Genomic DNA, 5,104 nt, shown 5'->3' with positions numbered 1-5,104 from the left:
TGTCGGTTTGAAACCCTTGTGGGGGAGATGGGAAGGGTCTGTCATTCCTGGTGCGGACCCAGGCTTCTGCATAGCCTCATCTTTCCTACCCACCCCTGCACTGCCTCTTCTGTACCAGTTCCTAAGGATCTGCCACCACTGCCCCATGTAAAGTGCCTGCCTCCCCGACCTGTCTGCCCTGCCTGTGAAGTCATCTGAAGGAGGCTCTCTGCAAGAGGTCTGTATGGGGTAGGAGTGGCTAGAGTTTGTTATGGGAGGGTGCTGGGCTGTGGAGGGGGGCGAAGAGAGAGAGGGGTCTGGCCACCTGGCTTCTGGAAGAATCATGACCCGCTGTCTGCAGGGGAAACTTGGGGGCATTCTCACCTGGTTAATCTTTTCACAGATAATCCTGAAGGATTTGAACCACAGCTGGGATGAGGCTCCACAGAGGTGCAGCCGGACAGAGAGAAGAATAGGCAGGATGAAGAACAGCAGATGCCGGCTGGCAGGCAGAGATCCTGACTAGGCTAGAACAGGCCAAGATAGGGAGTGAGGCAGATGAGAAAGGACGCAGCGTGGTTGAGACTGTGGCTCACTGGTAGACTGCTTAACTAATATGTGTGAGCCCTGGGTTTAATTCCCAGCACTGTGACATAGAAAGAAAGGAAGGCTAAACACGAGAAGGGGGCAAGGGGAGTGAGAAATGGGTGGGAAAGGAAGAACACACAAGAAGGCAAGGCAGAGAGACAGCAGAGAAACGTGGTCGAGGCAAATCTTGCTGAAGACCAGGAGGCAAGATAAGACCAAGATAAGGAAAGCAGGCCCAGGAGGGAGAATAATGGCCGGGCATCTGATGCTTCCTGTGGAACCCCTGCCAGGGAGAACTTCCCAGACTGATGGAAGACCATCCTAGCAGATAGATCTCCAGGGAAGGCAGCTTCCTCCTAGGTGGGGACAGTCTGGTGTGACTGGAGAGCCCCCACTCTAAACTCCCTCTTACCTGGGCTGCAGAACTCTCTGTCCAACGGCTCTCAAGGCTCTGGTTCCTTTATATCCCATTTCATTTGCCTGCTGCCTAAATTTGGAGTCCATCTGGAGGACCCTCCCTCCCACTCTCTCCTGGCTCCTCCTCCTTTGATCCCTTGGCTCTGGAGGAGACAAGAGGACAGCAGGGCCCCAAGGTTTGCCCATGAAAGGTCTGTTGCCCTAGCCCCTCGAGCTCCAGGGCCTTTTTTTAGTCCTTGGGCACATTCCTCCTCCCCAAAGGGCCGATGGGCAGAGGAGGGGAGACCAGACTGTTGCACCTCCCCACACACATGGCCCTTACCTCGGTTATTTTTAAGCTGAAGGGTGAACTGAGCACACTGGGTAAGGGTCACCTTCTCTCTTGTGCCTAATATTTATCCCCTGCCTTCAGCTCACAGGCTTCCTCCCCTCCCCTTCCACCCTGGCTATCTGCACAGCTCCAGGCTGAGGGGCATTGCCTACTCTCTCACACCTGGAGTTCCACAGCGCTAGATCCCAGGGGTCAGAGTCAAGATGTTCAGGGAGGGCATCTTGTTTGGGTGCAAGACTCAGTTTCCCTTCATTAGTAAAAGAATTCTCTCTCTCTCTCTCTCTCTCTCTCTCTCTCTCTCTCTCTCTCTCTCTCTCCCCCCCCCCTCTCCTTACTCTGTACAGATGCTGTCTATGGTCTCTGTTGCCCATGTCTCTAGACAGCTATCCTCCAAAGGCCTTGCTCCCTTGGTTTGGGACACATGGAGTCTTCATCCTATGCTTGCTTCTCCCCGACATGCAGGCCATCATCCAATCTCTTTAAACCATGGGAGGGACTTAGCCCACTCTGCCTTGGGCATTTATACACAAACTTGCAGACCAGTAAACTTCACATACAGAACTGAACGGCTGCACATCCATGCCCATTTTCAGACACACACGCACACACACACACACACACACACACACACACATCCCTTTACACATTAACCCAGTTAAGCTTGCAGATTTTCTTTCTTGCTTCTACACATACTGATGCATAGATCTGCCCTCCCATGTTTGGACACATAGGTTTTTACTCTCCTCCAACCCTTCACTCTTGATGGGAGGTGGGAGGGTGGAAAGGCCAGAGGTGTTAATCCTGGGGCTGAGGGAGGAGGGGTGTAAGTGAGGGGTTGCTCCCTTCCGCCCCTCCGAGCTGCCAGAGGATGCAGGTGCTGCTTGGGATGGCTGGCTGGGGCGCCTGGCATGACCAGAGATTTATACCCGTTGGCCCCAGGCTCCGGATTCCATGGGTGGGGGCTCTGCAGACTTTCCCCTTGCCAGGTAGAACTCTGGTACCCCCTTTGTAACCCTCCTGGGCCTTATCCTCACATGCCTTCTTTGTGGCACCCTCGAGCACTCAAACCCTAGAGGTCCTCCCTGTCCTCCAGGGCTGCCATTTCTCAGTGACCGTAGGTGTTAGGCCTTTAGCAGGCCATAGCTGTTATAACTAAGCAGACATTGTGTTCAGGAGACAAAGCCAGACTCCCCTACTCTGGCTTTCCTTACACCCTCACACCCCAGCTTCCACCCCATCTACTGTGGCCTCTCAATATAGCTCTAGAGTGTGGAGGTGGGTAGGACACACAGCGGTCAGTTTCTCTGGGTACAGCACTCTCAGCCAGTGATGTGGTGTCCTCCCAAGGTCACCAGCCCCCTAAGATACTTCATTGCCTCATCATGGGCTCAGAGATACACACTGTCCTCCAGGGGTCTTAGATCTTGTACCCTTGAAGGATCATGAGCCAACCTTGCGTTCCCATCTGCAGGTGACTGAGCCAAATGGTTGCCCTCAGAGGATGCAAGCCACTTGTCTGCAGCTAGGTCACTGGAGGCCACTTGAGGCCCCTGTGTGCAAGTTGCAAGATTAGCCTATGGCCTAATATGTCACTGGTTTCAAGGTCCTGAGGACATGATAAGAGACCGAGAACGTTGGGTCAGCCTGGGTCAGGTCCAAGAGACAAAGACCAGGCTCTGTCCTCAGGGAACCCTGCATGCCAAGCGGGCCAAAGTTGGTGTAGGTAGTGGGGGCCCATGGAGGGTTGTGGGCCTGGAGTTCCTATTGTCTCCCACGGAAGGTGTGACAAGGAAAGAGTTAACTCAGTTCTGGGCTCTGCCTGCCTCTGTGGCCTGGTTTGGCCTTTTCTTCCTTTTCTAGGCCCCATTCTCTCCCCTGGCTCTCACACGCTCTTTGCAGCTGCTTCCCAAACCAGTCCTACAGTCTGGTGAAAGTTCCAGAGTATGTGGACACAGATGGACGCTCTGGTCACAGGTGAGAGGGTCCCAAGGGCTGAGCATGTCTTTGAAGTGAAGTCCATCCCTTTGTTACCTGGCTCCCCGTGTCTCCGTCTGCTCCCATGTCTTCCTTCTGTCCCTTGTCGTGAAATCAGACCTAGCCTCTGCTGTGCAGGCGTTCATACCTGGGCTCTGCCTTCTGCAGACTGATCGCATGGGGCACTCGGCCTGGCTTGTCCTTGCTTCCGTGTTCTTCTTCAGCTCTCTTCAGCCTTCCTTCTCCTTGGCTTCCATGATTTGTATCTAAAGGTAGCCGAGTCACCTGCAGTGCCCCCCAGGAGTCTGTTCTGGTCTTCTCATTGTCTCTCCTCATCCATTCTCAGCCCTTCACCCTCTGTCTGTGCCCAGCCTGGCTACCTTGACAGCATCTTTATCTCTTGTTCTTTTTGGCTCTGGCTCTTAGCTTTCCTGGGCTTCTCCACACATCCCCTTCTTCCGGTGTGCTCCTCTTTGGACTCTACTGATCCCTTCGTGGCTGCTCAAATCCATTCTAGAGAGAGGGGTGGTTTTAGGAGGGAGAAGGGATGAGGGTGTAAAGAGGAAGTGTGGGGAGCTGAGCTCTTTCTGTGGCCTCCTTGTGCCCAGGATCTCTTTCTTTTCCCCATTTCCTCTGCTTGAGCCATCCCTGGGTTTCCTGTCTGCTCCGACTAGGATGCTCCTTCCTTATCAGCTCTCTGTTCTCCCTCCCCTGCTTTTCTGCTGTTGCTGTCCTCTCATTTTCAGTACAGGGCCCATGCTCTGGTTGCCTCTCTCAGCAGTCAGAGCCCAGGGAGAGCTGGTGAACAGGAGTCAGACCACGCACAAATGTGTCTATGGGTATGGCTGATGGGAGATTCAGTCCAGGGCTGAACCAGGTTCCCAGAGATGGATTAAAACCCCATTGTCTCTCAGATCCACATCCCTAGTCCTGCCCTCAGCCCCAACTGTGGTAGATTGCCAAGGGAACCAGTCTTGCTTAACTGGAGAAGACTTGCTTGTTCTTTTTTTCCCCCTACTTCCAGTCCCTTTAACGATTTAGTCCCCTGCTTCCAAAATCTGGTCCCTTTGTTGCCTGCTTCCTCTTGAGATGGCTTGCCAAACCCCATTTCCCAGCTGCTGCAGAGGTAAAAAGCCTTGCAAATGGGAGTCTCAATGGGGAATATGAAGGAGAAGAAATGAGCACCAACGACTAATGGTCTGGGTCTTGGGAGGATCGGGAGAAAAGGGGGAAAAAAGGTAGGCCAAGGCTTCTGTCCTGCTTATGTGCGAGGGACATGGGCCACTGCAGGTGGCTATGTTTGGAATGGCGTGTGACTACATCTGTGATCCTGCGTCCTCCCAGAGACCTGCCTAGGATGGGGTCTAAGAGGACATTACCACATCTGCCAAGGGGGTCATACTGCCACAGACGGAAGAGTCACGGGTCAGTCCCTATGTTCCGGGCCTCCTCCCATGGGCCAGCCCTGGGATTTATCAGTGTGGAGTACTGGTTAGAACGGGCACGGAAGTGTGTGGTAGATGGACTCAGTGCTCCAGATGAGCTCAGAGACTCCTCTAAGTCCTGTTTCAACCGGACAGGCACTGGGCTGGGCATTAGGTTGAAAGCAGAGGTGTGTCCTTCTTGCTATGTTCTGTTGGAGGGGGATCCACGGACCAATGCTGCGCCAGCAAGGCTCAGAGCTTCACAGGGTCCTGGGGGGAGGCCTTCACCTCTGAAGTTGCCCCTCCTTCTTCCAAGCCCCACCTCCCTACCCCAGAGCCCCAGGGTCGGAAATCAGCGAAGAAGAGACTAGAGGCAGGGTCTTGACTTCAA

The sequence above is a fragment of the Chionomys nivalis genome, chromosome 12, assembly GCF_950005125.1.
Source record: "Chionomys nivalis chromosome 12, mChiNiv1.1, whole genome shotgun sequence".
In the NCBI taxonomy this organism is placed as follows: domain Eukaryota; kingdom Metazoa; phylum Chordata; class Mammalia; order Rodentia; family Cricetidae; genus Chionomys; species Chionomys nivalis.
The sequence above is the reverse complement of the archived record's forward strand: the minus strand, read 5'-3'. Positions refer to the sequence as shown.